Below are 14,992 nucleotides of genomic sequence, written 5' to 3'. Positions count from 1 at the left end.
GTCCTGGTCCCCCCATGCCGACACTATAGTTAAGAAAGCCCACCAACGACTCTACTTTCTCAGAAGCCTAAGGAAATTTGGCATGCCAGCTATGACCCTCCCCAACTTCTACAGATGCACCATAGAAAGCATTATTTCTGGTTGTATCACAGCTTGATATGGAGCGTGCTCTGCCCAAGACCGCAGGAAACTACAAAAGGTCGTGAATGTAGCCCAGTCCATCATGCAAACCAGCCTCCCATCCATTGACTCTATCTATAATTCCTGCTGCCTCAGAAAGGCAGCCAGCATAATTAAGGACCCCACGCACCCCGCACATACTCTGTTCCACCTTCTTCCGTCAGGAAAATGATACCAAAGTTTGAGGTCACGTACCAACCGACTCAAGAACAGCTTCTTCCCTACTGCCATCAGACTTTTCATAGAATTTACAGTGCAGAAGGAGGCCATTCGGCCCATCGAGCCCGCACCGGCTCCCGGAAAGAGCACCATACCCAAGGTCAACACCTCCACCCTATCCCCATAACCCCACCCAACACTTAAGGGCAATTTTGGACACTAAGGGTAATTTATCATGGCCAATCCACCTAACCTGCACATCTTTGGACTGTGGGAGGAAACCGGAGCACCAGGAGGAAACCCACGCACACACGAGGAGGATGTGCAGACTCCACACAGACAGGTACCCAAGCCGGAATCCAAACTGGGACCCTGGAGCTGTGAAGCAATTGTGCTATCCACAATGCTACCGTGGATCTACCTGTTATTAAGTTGATCTTTTCTCTACACCTTGCTAATAACTGAAATATTATATTCTGCAGTCTCTCCTTCCTTCCCTATGCACGGTATGCATTGTTTGTACAGCATGCAAGAAGCAATACTTTTCACTGTATACTAATACATGTGACAATAAATCAAATCAAAGAACCTGGGACCTCGGTGCCGTGAGGCGGTAGTGCTAACCACTATGTCACTATGCTGCCCCGGAACAACATTCTCCTCCTTCCCTGCCACCTACCCCCTGTTGCGACCCACCATTATTGCTTAGCTTTAATGTGACAGGTGAGCCTGCTTGGTTCTCACAATCTCACTTGTTTTGTCATTGAATGTTACGTTTTTGCTGAGGACTTCAGCTGATGATTTACGTTCCCACTGCATTCTTTGAAAATAATCAAGAGCTTTGTCCTCGAACTCCTCATGCTTAGTACAAATGCCTTTGATGTTTTGAGGGTTGTAAACTTTCATTTGCCAGTACTTCCTTGCAAATAACACATGTGGGCATTGCATCCTGATTTGTATTGGCACAGTATACAAAGTCATACCTCAAGAAACCATACTGCTTTATACTACAGTAGTCCCCCTTTATAACGCGGGTGTTGGGGTCCAAGACAGCCACCCGCGTTGCAACCGAGCCGCGGATATCCACAATGGGGGTTTTAAATTTATTTAAAAATCTATGCTAGCGCTTCCCATTGAGAGTCTACGGGGGGCGGGGGGAGAGGTCAGACCCCCGTAGACTCACAATGGGAAGCGCTAGCATAGATTTTAAAATAAATTTAAAACCCCCATCGTGGATCTAATTAAAACAGTGTCAATTTCAGCGGCCGGCTCACTTTGATCCGGAGAGGGAAGCTGCTCTCTCACTGAAACAATCAGCCGGCCGCTGAAATTGACACTGCCCGCTGCTCTCTCCCTCCAATCCAACTTTTAAGTTTTAATGTTTCTGATTGGAGGGAGAGAGCAGCCGGCAGTGTCAATTTCAGCGGCCGGCTGATTGTTTCAGTGAGAGAGCAGCTTCCCTCTCCGGATCAAAGTGAGCCGGCCGCTGAAATTGACACTGCCGGCTGATTGGAGGGAGAGCAGAGAACACAGGAGGAGGTCATACGGGCCTCTGCAAGACCAGCATGGTCTCACATCGCCCCTCCCCTCTGTAGCTGGGGTTCAGGCTGTGGCTGCTGGGGTACAGGCTGTGGCTGCTGGGCTTCAGGCTGTGGCTGTTGGGCTTCAGGCTGTGGCTGCTGGGGTACAGGCTGTGGCTGCTGGGGTACAGGCTGTGGCTCCTGGGGTACAGGCCGTGGCTGCTGGGCTTCAGGCTGTGGCTGCTGGGGTACTGTGGCTGCTGGGGTTCAGGCTGTGGCTGCTGGGGTACTGTGGCTGCTGAGGTACAGGCTGTGGCTGCTGGGGTACTGATTGGAGGGAGAGAGCAGCGGGCAGTGTCAATTTCAGCGGCCGGCTGATTGTTTCAGTGAGAGAGCAGCTTCCCTCTCCGGATCAAAGTGAGCTGGCCGCTGAAATTGACACTGCCGGCTGCTCTCTCCCTCCAGTCAGAAACATTAAAACTTAAAAGTTGGATTGGAGGGAGAGAGCAGCCGGCAGTGTCAATTTCAGCGGCCGGCTCACTTTGATCCGGAGAGGGAAGCTGCTCTCTCACTGAAACAATCAGCCGGCCGCTGAAATTGACACTGCTGGCTGCTCTCTCCCTCCAATCCAACTTTTAAGTTTTAATGTTTCTGATTGGAGGGAGAGAGCAGCCGGCAGTGTCAATTTCAGCGGCCGGCTGATTGTTTCAGTGAGAGAGCAGCTTCCCTCTCCGGATCAAAGTGAGCCGGCCGCTGAAATTGACACAACTGACAGTTGGGGTCCATAAGCCCCCCCCGCGGTATATCGCGGTATTGCGGAGCGCGGTATAACGGGGGACTACTGTACTTACTTCCTTGTTTCAGTTTCTCTTTAATGGGTTGTTCAACAGAGGCTCTGGAGCTCTGTATCTTGCTCAACCCAGCAATGTGTTGCCTTGCCGTGAATTCTCCTGAGCAACTCTCTCTTCCTTAATGGAAAACGATCCATCTTCAGTTCTTCACAGTCCTATTGCTTGCTGGCAGCTACAAAATGCAGGAATCTCTCCTCCATGATTTCACACCAAAAGTATGGATGCATAACATGCCAAGTGTGTGACCTGCTCTCTACCGCTGCTTCTAGTGGGAAGACTGTCATCCATATTTAAAAGCCGGTCGCGGCCGTTAGGTGCTTCTCCCGTGATCGGTAATGCTGTGACTGACCGCACTACGACCCTCCCGATACCCGCCGTGACCCACAGTTTGAAATACCCTGCCTCATTGATGCTGATTGTTACGGTGAACACTTTCAATGGCTGATTTATGTTAGTACGACCACACTGCAGCCCTATTGTTCAAACGGTGCTTACTCTCTCTTCAACCTAGAAGAGGGAAGCAAAGTATTGGGCTGAATTCTTCGGTTGCGCCCTCCACATGATCGCCACGAAAATGCCGGTGACCATGTAACTGTCTGATGACCCCGGCTGGGAATTTTCGGTCGGCAGCCGGGCGCAGCTAAAGAATCCCGCCCATTGAACCTTTGTGAATTATCCTGTAAAATGACTGCGACATCATATTGAAACATGTAGCTTAAAACAAAATCCATTGTGAATGAAGAACTGATCCTTAATCATGATAGTTGAAGATGTATTATGCGACTCCTGTCTGTGCCTTGTATTTACTAAACAAAAGCTTCAGCGGGACTGCACTACTGAGATGCCTCTTGCAGAGACTAGATGGTTTATTTAATTCTTGTGTATCCCTGCTAATATCATTTTTATACCTCATTTAACAAAGCGAGTTATGCAGTTAGCATGGGTATTCATTTAACAGATGTGGAGTGAGTTAGTGAACTGTGGTCTCAATGGTATAAAATCAGTGGGTGATTGTTAAATTATTACAGTCGAGTGCCTGTGAAATAGAGCTGAAACACCTCCTGTGTCACAAACATTGTGGCATACATTCCAACTCATGAGGAGGCTTTTGAGATGTGAAGATTTATAATCCTGACTACATTGAAGAAAGTTCTCCTCTACAGTCCTCCTCCAAATGCATAGTTAGTTAATTTATAGCGTCTAATATTTCTTCATTTAAATACCAGTCTCTTGGTTCTGTTATTTACATTTCTACAAATGATTGAAAAATGTCACATTTTATTAGTGCACAGAATGGCCTGGATTGGAGTGAGAATATTTTTTCTGATCAATCCTCAGCAGATGATGCAGAATTACACTGTCCTCATGAGTGCAACCATTTTCATCCACCAGACTTCCAGATGACTGGAGCCTGCACTGCTTGCCAGTTCAACATGCAACATCTCCAGTTGTGCGGAAGGTTTTGCATGCGAAATATTGACTAACTTGTGTTCTCTCAACAGATGCTTCCTGATGTAACTTCAGCATTTTGCCGTGCTGTTTCAATATTCCAGTATCTGCATTAGATGAGTCTGTTTTTAAAACTGAATAAAAATGTGCGGTAACTTTAGTTTGCTATAAAGTCAAATGATTCCAGTGCTATCCCGATTTATTTTATTTTTAAAATATTTTTTTTTTAGTGCTTTCATTTTCTGGGATTTCCTAATGGTAATATTAAGTAAATGTTAGAAAGGTGCAACATACCAAGGCTTGAAAGCTTCTGTTTAGTTCAGAATTATTTGAGAACCCTTTTATGGATTTTTGCATATTGATGCAAGAGGCCATAGAAGATCCCCGTTGGCAACGCTTGAGGTGAACTGGAGATTCTTTTTCAAAATCTCTCGGTATCAGTGTCGCAACTAGATCAGATTTATAGCACTTGAAGTGCTGGGGGGGTCTCCAAGTTAGGGTGTTAAGCAATGAAGGCCAGAGCCTCTGTTGAATAATTGAGAGCACTCACTTTGTGGTGAAACAAGTCAAATTCTATTTTGTTTGATATTTTGAGTTTTATGCCACTGCTGATGGATTGAATTCTGCTGCTCTGTCCATTTAGTCCGTGTGTCATGAGAATGTCGCTTCATGAAATGTTTGGCTGCTCATATTACTGCAGTGATGTCAGAGTGTGGGTGGAGCTGAGCTCTGGCTCTGCTTTTTAGTTTCACTTTGAGAAAAGCTTGGATGTGTCTGTGTCTTTTTGGTTTTGTTTTCAGTGTTGAAGCTGAAGCCAGACAGAGCAGGTGTACTGTTGATCTCTCTGCCATGAAACGACTATCTCTTGATCATTTGGTGAATTCGGAATTATAAATGTTTTCAGTCATGAATGTAAACCTGATGTGCTTCTGTTAAAAGGTGTTTCTTTTGTCATCTGGATGTTGTTTGGAAAGTTATGAAGGATTACTTAGTGTTGTATTCTTTGGGGGTTGTATTTGAATTAATGGTTGCAAAGATGTTCACTTTGTTTTAAAAAGGTTAACTTGAGTTCATAGAACAAACATTGTTTTGCTTTAAAAAATACATTTCCATTTCTGCTGTACCACGCCTGTAGAATGGGCCGTGTGCTTCCCATACCACAATCTATTAAAAGTTGTGGGTCAGATTAACTCCATGATACACTTTGGGGATCTCTAAACCCTGGCCCATAACAAATTGGGGGCTCGTTCGGGATAAAAGTCTTATCTATTGGATTTGCTTAGTGAACTTAAAGACAGTGAGTGGTGAGCACATTGTGGTTACTTTTCAGGTGTGGTATTCTAGTTTAAGTAGGGCGTGTGTTGTAGACAATGGCTCTTTCAGAGGCTCTGAAGTTTTTGGGGGTGGAGATGGTCACACGCAGTACCTTACGGACAGAGGCTAAAAGCAGACTGTTAAATTTGGCAAAAACATTGCAGTTAACATTAGCTGACAAGTGTGAAAGGATGAGGTAATTATGGCGGTGGTTAAGCATTTAAAGTTGCCTAAGATACAGTTTGACTCATTGGCAATGGCAAAAATTCAGTTACAAATTAAACAAATGGAACATAGATATAGAACAGTACAGCACAGAACAGGCCCTTCGGCCCTCGATGTTGTGCCGAGCAATGATCACCCTACTCAAACCCACGTATCCACCCTATAACCGTAACCCAACAACCCCCCCTTAACCTTACTTTTTAGGACACTACGGGCAATTTTAGTATGGCCAATCCACCTAACCCGCACATCTTTGGACTGTGGGAGGAAACCGGAGCACCCGGAGGAAACCCACGCGCACACGGGGAGGACGTGCAGACTCCGCACAGACAGTGACCCAGCCAGGAATTGAACCTGGGACCCTGGAGCTGTGAAGAATTTATGCTAACCACCATGCTACCGTGCTGCCCATGACAACGTTCCGAGGAGACACAAGAGCTCTTACATGACAAAGAATTAAAGCAGCTTGAATACAAAAGATAGAGAGTAAAAAGAAAGAGAGAGAGAGAAAAAGAAAGAGAAAGGGAGATACAGATCAGGGAAAAAGATAAAGAGAGAGAGAGTTTAAACTTAAGAAAATGGCCATGAAACACGACAGTCAGTTAAAATTGGCAGGCATAAAGGGAAACATACAGTTGGATGACAGTGATGATGATGGTGAGAAAGAGTGTCATAGTTGAAGGCTTGGTGGGGATCTATTTAAATATGTCCAAGCATTGCCAAGGTTTGACGAGAAGGAGGTAGAAACCTTTTCATTTCATTTGAGAAGGCAGCTAAACAAATGAAATGGCCACAGGACATGTGGGTATTTCTGATTCAAACAAAGCTGATATGTAGGGCTAGTGAAGTGTTTGCATCACTATCAGAGGAGGTATCCGAGTCGTATGAGGAGGTGAGAAAATCCACCGTAGATGCATATGAACTAGTGCCTGAAGCCTACAGACAAAGGTTTAGAAATTTAAGGAAAGAACCTGGTGAAACATACATGGAGTTTGAAAGGATCAAACAGAGTAATTTTGATAGATGGAGAAGGGCTTTGAAAATAGACCAAACGTATGGTTGGATTGGATTGTTTATTGTCACGTGTACCGAGGGACAGTGAAAAGTATTTTTCTGCGAGCAGCTCAACAGATCATTAAGTACATGGGAAGAAAAGGGAATAAAAGAAAATACATAATAGGGCAACACAAGATATACAATGTAACTACATAAGCACTGGCATTGGATGAAGCATACAGGGTGTAGTGTTAATGAGGTCAGTCCATAAGAGGTAATTTAGGAGTCAGATGACCGTGGGGAAGAAGCTGTTTTTGAGTCTGTTTGTGCGTGTTCTCAGACTTCTTTATCTCCTGCCCGATGGAAGAAGTTGGAAGAGTGAGTAAGCTGGGTGGGAGGGATCTTTGATTATGCTGCCCGCTTTCCCCAGGCAGCAGGAGGCGTAGATGGAGTCAATGGATGGGAGGCAGGTTCATGTGATGGACTGGGCGGTGTTCACGATTCTCTGAAGTTTCTTGCGGTTCTGGGCCGAGCAGTTGCCATACCAGGCTGTGATGCAGCCCGATAGGATGCTTTCTATGGTGCATCTGTAAAAGTTGGTAAGGGTTAATGTGGACATGCCGAATGTCCTTAGTTTCCTGAGGAAGTATAGGCGCTGTTGTGCTTTCTTGGTGGTAGCGTCGACGTGGGTGGACCAGGACAGATTTTTGGAGATGTGCACCCCTAGGAGTTTGAAACTGCTAACCATCCGCACCTCGGCCCCGTTGATGCTGACAGGGGTGTGTACAGTACTTTGGTTCCTGAAATCAATGACCAGCTCTTTAGTTTAGTTCAAAGCCAGGGCCACTGGGCGGTAGTCATTGAGGCACGTTTCCTGGTACTTCTTTGGTACCGGTATGAGGGTGGTCTTCTTGAAGCAGTTGGGGACCTCGGAGTGGAGTAGGGACAGGTTAAAGACGTCTGTGAATACCTCTGCCAGCTGGTCCGTGCAGGCTCTGAGTGCATGACCAGGGATCCCGTCCGGGCCCGTCGCCTTCCGAGGGTTCACTTTCAGGAAGGCCGATCTGACTTCGTAAGCTGTGATGGTGGGTATGGTGAATTATGGACTGCTGGGGAACTCGACAGCGGATTGTTGGTTACCTGCTTGAACCGAGCATAGAATGCATTGAGTTCATCGGGGAGGGATGCGCTGCTGCCAGAGATACTGCTTGGCTTCGCTTTGTAGCCCGTTATGTTTAGTCCTTGCCACAACCGCCGAGAGTCTGTCTGTGACTCTAGCTTGGTTTGGTATTCTTACTTGGCATCTTGGATGGCTTTGCGGAGGTCGTACCTGGATTTCTTGTATAGGTCAGGGTAGTCTGCCTTGAACGCCTCAGATCTGTCCTTCAGTAGGGAGTCAATCTCGCGATTGAGCCATGGTTTCAGGTTGGGGAATGTACGTAGTGCTTTTTTTGGCACGCAGTCGTCCACACATTTGCTGATGAAGTCTGTGACGGTGGTGGCATACTCATTTAAGTTGGTCGCTGAGTTCTTAAATATGGACCAGTCCACTGCCTCTAAGCAGTCACGTAAGAGCTCTTGTGTCTCCTCGGAACTGCACAACCTTCTTAGCTGGATTCTCCCGCTTGAGTTTCTGCTTGGATGCCGGGAGAAGGAGCACTGTCTTATGGTCTGATTTCCCAAAGTGCAGTCGAGGGATGGAACAGTAGGCCCCCTTGATTTTTGAGTAGCAGTGGTCAAGAATGTTGTCGCCCTTGGTGGGACAGGAGATGTGCTGGTGGAATTTTGGCAGTACACTCTTGAGGTTGGCCTTGTTGAGGTCTCCGGCCACGATGAACAAGGCCTCCGGGTGTTCTGTTTCGTAGTTGTTTATAACAGTGTACATTTCGTCCAGCGCCTTCCTCACTTCTGCTTGGGGTGGGATGTGGACCGCTGTGATAATGGCTGAAGTGAAGTCACGTGGAAGATAGTATAGGCGGCACTTCACAGTCAGGTATTCCAGGTCTGGGGAGCAGTAGGTCGCCAGGAAGCTCTCAGAGAAATTATACTTTTGGAGGAGTTTAAAAATTCAATTCCTGATGTAGTGAGAACTCATGTGGAAGAGTAGAGGGTCAAAACTGTGAGATTAGTAGCAGAAATAGCAAATGATTATGAATTAGTTCATAAATCAAAGCTTGGTTTCCGACATCAGTTTCAGCCTGTGAGGGATAGAAACTGGGGACATGAGAAATACTCGTGGTAAAGGTAAAGGTGATCTGATGGGAGATAATAAGGAGAGTGTACCTTAGACTAAAAAAGAAATCCAGGACGGTGGAAAAGAAATGGAAAATATCAAATGTTTTCACTGTAATAATCTAGGCTATGTAAAGTCACAGTGTTGGTGGATGAAGAAAAGCACTGGGAAGGCTGATGTGGCAAAACAGGATAAGACAGTGGGGTTTGTTAAAGTGGTAAAGGAAAGCCCAAGTGAAGCGAAGGAGGTGCAAAAGATTGTACAGCCTGATCAAGAGGTGATTGGTAAGAAGGTACCAGATCTCTTAAAATAATTTTCTTGTGTTGGTAAAGTTTACTCGTGTATCAGGAGGAGCAGGTAAAGAAATCACAATTTTAAGAGATACGGGAGCTAGTCAATCTTTAATGGTAAGAGATGAGGAGTTATGTAGTGTAGGAAGAATATTACCAGAAAAGGTGGCAATATGTGGAATTCAGGGTGAGAGGAGTAATGTTCCATTATATAAAGTATGGTTGGAAAGTCCAGTGAAGAGTGGTGAAGTGGTAGTAGGAGTAATAGAGGAACCGTATTGTTCAGGAATACAGTTTATCTTTAGCAATGATATAGCTGGATCGCAGGTGGGATGATGCCTACTGTGGTTGATAAGCCAGTGGAAAGTCAGACAACTGAAGTGTTGAAGGACGAATATCCAGGGATTTTTCCGGATTGTGTAGTAACAAGGTCACAGGTTAAGACAAGAGGAGAAATCAAGGAGTGAAGATGAAGTTGAAGTGCAATTATCAGAAACAATTTTTTTATCAGGTGGTTGAAAAAGAACAAGAACAGGTGGAGGATGAGGCGGATATTTTTAGTTCAGGAAGATTGGCGGAGTTACAACAGAAAGATGTAGAAATAAAACGGATGTATCAGAAAGCATATACGGAAGAGGAATCTGAGTGTAGTGTTATTACCATAAAAGTGATGTCTTGATGAGTAAATGGAGACTTTTACAGATGCAGGCGGATGACAAGTGGGCAGAAGTTCATCAATTAGTATTGCCGGTAGGGTATAGACAGAAGGTGTTGCGAGTTGCACATGAGGTGCCAGTGGGTGGTCATTTGAGAATAAGGAAAACTCAAGCTAAAATCCAAAAACATTTTTATTGGCCTGGACTACATAAAGATGTCGTTAAATTTTGGTAATCATGTCACACATGTCAAGTGATAGGGAAACCTCAAGCAGTGATAAAACCAGCCCCCTTAAAACCCATTGCAGCATTTGCGGAACCTTTTACAAGGGTCCGAATTGATTGTGTAGGACCGCTTCCTAAAACGAAAAATGGAATCAATATCTTTTGACGACATGGATGTGTCGTCTAGGTTTCCAGAGGCCATTCTGGTACGAAATATTACAGCTAAAATGATTGTGGAGGAATTACTTAAATTCTTTACTGGATATGGACTACCCACAGAAATACAATCGGATCAAGGATCAAATTTTATCTCAAGGTCAAAGAAGTTATGGATAGCTTAGGAATAAAACAATTCAAATCACCTGCGTACCATCCAGAATCGCAGGGACCGTTAGAAAGGTGGCATCAGACATTAAAGACAATGTTGGGGGCTTATTGTCAAGGTTATCCAGAGGATTGGGATAAAGAATAAATGGGATAATTCCATTTGTACTATTCGTAATTAGGGATGCACCTAAGGAGTCAACCAAATGCAGTCCTTTTGAACTAATTTTTGGTCATTAGGTAAGAGGACCACTTAAATTGATTAAGAAAAAATTGGTGAGTGAGAAATCAGAAATTACATTATTGGATTACCTGTCAAATTTTAGGGAACGATTAAATAGAGCAGGTGAATTGGTGAGACAACATTTAAACGTTGCACAAAATGTGATAAAACTGTTTCATCACAAGAAATCCAAAGTTTGTAGTTTTGCCATTGGAGATAACGTTTTAGTGTTGTTACCAGTGGTGGGTGAACCTTTAAAAGCAAGGTTTTGTGGACCTTCTCAGATTGAAGGAAAGTAAGTAAGGTGAATTACGTGGTTAAAAACTCCAGATAGAAGGAAGATTCACCGAGTGTGCCATGTGAATATGCTTAAAGGGTACTTTGAAAGGGAAGGAGAGAAAAAGGAGGTTTTAATGATTCTAACTCAGTGACTAACCAAATCCAGATGACTGTGAATTTGACATACCTCAAATTAAATTGGAAAATGAGGATGTTCTTAAAAATTGGAATAAATTGTTGAGTTACCTTCCAGAGGAAAAACAAATTGACCTGAAAGAGTTATTGATATCACATAGGCAAGTTCGTTGAGATAAATTGGGAAGTACTAAAATGGCTGTACATGATGTAGATGTGGGAAATGCTATTCCAATTAAACAACATCTATATAGACTTAACCCTTTAAAATTAGCACAGGCTAACAAAGAGATTGAGAGTATGCTTAAAAATAGCATAATTGAAGTGGGCTGCACCCATAGTGGCAGTGCCTAAAACAGACGGTACCCAACGGTTGTGTGTGGACTATAGAAAGGTTAATGCAGTTACAAGAACGGACTCTTATCCTATCCCACGTTTGGAGGATTGCATTGGGAAAGTGGGACAATCCGCTTTTATTTCCAAATTGGATTTACTTAAAGATTACTGGCAGGTACCTTTATCCGAAAGGGCGAAGGAGATTTCAGCTTTTGTGAATCCAAATGGTAGATACCAATTCAAAGTTATGCCATTTGGCATGAAAAACGCCCCAGCCACATTTCAACGGTTAACTAACAAAGTTGTTTCAGGATTACCCAATTGTGCGGTATACATTGACGATCTGGTCATTTTCAGCCAGACATGGAAAGAACATTTAAAACATATGATGGAGTTATTTGATCGACTTCAGGAGGTGGGTTTGGTGATAAACCTAGCCAAAAGTGAATTTGGAAAAGCACAAGTCACTTTCCTTGGCCATACAATCGGACAGGGTCGAATGGTCACATAGGATGTGAAACAGTTATTGAAGAGTTTCCGATACCCTCAACACGATGGGAAATAATGCGATTTCTTGGCATGAGTAGATTTGATCTAACATTTGTAAAAAATATTTGCAGCGTGCAAATATTTGCAATATTTGCAGCTCCGCTAATGGACTTGCTGAAGAAACGACGAACATTTCATTGGCAGCGGCCTTTCAACAGGCATTTGACAGCCTGAAAGCTGTAATAACCAATGCTCTTGTGTTGGAGAATTACAAGTGACTCTGTGATTAGATAGAACTAAAGTATACGACTTTAAAGAAAAATACCGAGGCGGAGTAAAATGGACGGATCGTGCCGAGACCACCTTGTTCAAAGAGACTGTCCATTGGGAAGCATTTTGGTTGGGAGAACGAGAACAAAATGGACTATATTATTATGACTGTTTGCGTGTGGTGTTTTTTGAAACGAAAAAGTATATTTACTGTGTGCATTTCTTAAACGATAGTGAGAAGGTGAAAAATGAAACCATCTTGAAGTTGATGGGTTTTTTTTCTTAGTGTTGCTTAGTGCTTAAGTAACACAATTACTGAGACTTCCGGTGTGCACCATGGAGTGAGTGATCACACAGAGGCAGCTCCTGCCCAAGGTTACAGAAAAGAGCTCTTTTTTGGGCGGCACGGGTTGGAATTTCGATGAAAAGGTGTAGGTGAATGTTCGAGGAGTACTTTCCCCCACAGAATAGTATGTTTCTTGGTTATCAGACCGTCAGAAACAGTGCAAGATTGGGCTGAAGCAGCAGCAAACAGGAGCCTCTGCAAGAATGCAGGCGGGGGAAGGGCCAGCTTAGAGGCTTCAAGCTGACTTGAGGGCCTTTATGAAAGCTGAATTCTAGCAGCAGAGGGAAGAACTGTGAAAAGATCTCACCAAGGCCATTGAAGAAGCAGGGACGAACTTCCGGTAGCGGTGATGCGGAGCTAAGCCGCACGTTCAGTGGCTCCCACTATTTTCAGACTTTGGGGCTCTTTTAAGGGCTCGTAGTGGTGCTGTTTGGACTTTTCCCCGTGTGGGAACACTCCTTCTCAGATTCTCCACTGGTGGATGGCCTGGACTAGGAGTGGAGCGGTCAGAAAATCGGCTTTGGAAACTTACGGTTGCGGCTATGCGGAGCTAAGCCGCACCGCAGCTCCCGCTACTTAAGGACTTTTGGGCCGATTTGAGGGCCCCAAACGGCGCTGTCTAGATGAATCCCGGTGGGGGAAGGTGTCTAGAGGAGCATTCCACATAATTTATGGTGCTCACCCGGAGTGGGGCAAAGGAAAAAGCTGCAGCAGCTCCCCAAAAAAAGCGGGGGAAGAAGGACAAAATGGCGGCTGGCGGAACACCCAAGGACTGGTGGAAGTGGGCGCAGGAGCAGCAAGCCTCTCTTCTGCGCTGTTTTGCGGAGCTGAAGGCTGAGTTGCTGGACTCCGAGTGCGACTACCAACAAGCTGCTTGGGACCCAGGCGGCCCAGGAGGTGTCCATTCGGGAGTTGCAGCAGCAGGCCGCTGAGCGGGAGGAGGAGGCCGTGGTCCTCGTGGGGAAAGTGGAGTTGCACGAGGCACTTCACAAAAAGTGGCAAGACCGCTTGGAGGAGCTGGACGTTCGCACGAGGCGAAAGAATTTGAGGATCCTGGGCCTGGCGGAGGGGCTGGAGGGGTCGGATCTCCCGTTGTACGTGACCACGATGTTGAGCTCGTTGATGGGAGCGGGGTCCTTCCATTTGCCCCTGGAGCTTGAGGGAGCTCACAGAGTGCTGGCCAGGAGGCCTAAGGCAAATGAACCCCCGTGGGCGGTGCTGGTGCGGTTCCATCGATTTAGTGACCGGGAGTGTGTGCTGCGCTGGACCAAGAAAGAGAGGAGCAGCAAGTGGGAGAATTCGGTAGTGCGAATCTACCAGGACTGGAGTGCGGAGGTGGCAAAGCGACAGGCCGGGTTCAACCGGACGAAGGCGGTGCTGCATGCCAAGCAGGTCAGATTTGGAATGCTGCAGCCTGCGCGTCTGTGGGTGACATACAAGGACCGGCACCATTACTTCGAGTCCCCGGAGGAGGCGTGGGCCTTTGTACAGGCGGAGAAGCTGGACTCGAACTAGGGTCTGGGGACACACTATGGCCGTTTCTGTTTTCGCTGTTGCTGTTCTTCAATTTGACACGTGTTTTTTTTTATGCTGGTTTTCTTTTTGCTGTTTCCGGGTGGGTTTGTCTGTTGGGTATGGGTGTGGGGTATGTGGGGAACGTTAGGGGTATGTGCTTTATATGTTCTCTTCTGTACGTGGCTGGGGGTTGGGGTGAAACTGAATTTTGGGGAGCTGCGTCAGAAGGGTGGGGTGTGGCAGTGTGAAAGCACGGGCTTTCCTCTGGTTTCCCGCGCTGTGGGGCGGGGGGGGCGGAGCTGGAGGTGGGGGCGTGGCCTCTACTGGTTTTCTTTCCTGCGCTGAAGCGGTGCCAAGGAGGTGTGGCAAGAGGGGGATGACCCCATGCCGGGAGGGGATGGGTTTTGGCGGGAGCTGCCGGGTCAGCAGAAGTCAGCTGACTCACGGAAGTACCGTGGAGGGTGCGCCGCGGCTAGGAGGGGTCCTAGCCTGGGGGGGTGGGGGGGGGGATACTGGGTTGCTGCTGGAATGGCCAGGAAGGAGCTGGTGTGGGCCGGGGGGGTAGAGGAGAGGCGTTAACGCCATGGGGAATGGGTCAGGCGGGGCGAGCTGGCCTGGGGCGAGCAGTCAATAAGCTATGGCGGGGGAGAGGGGCGGGTTGCCATCTGATCCGGCTGATTACCTGGAACGTGAGGGGGCTGAATGGGCCAGTTAAGAGAACTATGGTATTTTCTCATCTGAAGGGGCTGAAGGCGGACGTGGCTATGCTCCAGGAGACCCACTTGAAGGTGGCGGACCAGGTTCGTCTGAGGAAGGGGTGGGTGGGGCAGGTTTTTCACTCCGGATTGGACGCGAAGAACCGGGGGGTGGCGATTCTGGTGGGGAAGAGGGTGGCGTTCGAGGCGGCTGAGGTGGTGTCGGACAAGGAGGGCAGATATATTATGGTGAAGGGTAGGCTGCAGGGAGAAAAGGTGGTG

At 46.4% G+C, this 14,992-nt stretch overlaps 1 protein-coding gene across 1 annotated transcript in view; it reads left to right on the top strand.

Annotated features, from left to right (window-relative positions):
- The window catches only part of snd1 (staphylococcal nuclease and tudor domain containing 1), a 1,128,702-nt gene that overhangs the window by 285,212 nt on the left and 828,498 nt on the right, over window positions 1–14,992 (top strand).

This window comes from Scyliorhinus canicula, chromosome 11, assembly GCF_902713615.1.
Source record: "Scyliorhinus canicula chromosome 11, sScyCan1.1, whole genome shotgun sequence".
In the NCBI taxonomy this organism is placed as follows: domain Eukaryota; kingdom Metazoa; phylum Chordata; class Chondrichthyes; order Carcharhiniformes; family Scyliorhinidae; genus Scyliorhinus; species Scyliorhinus canicula.
This window is presented reverse-complemented; position numbering and strand designations above follow the sequence as displayed.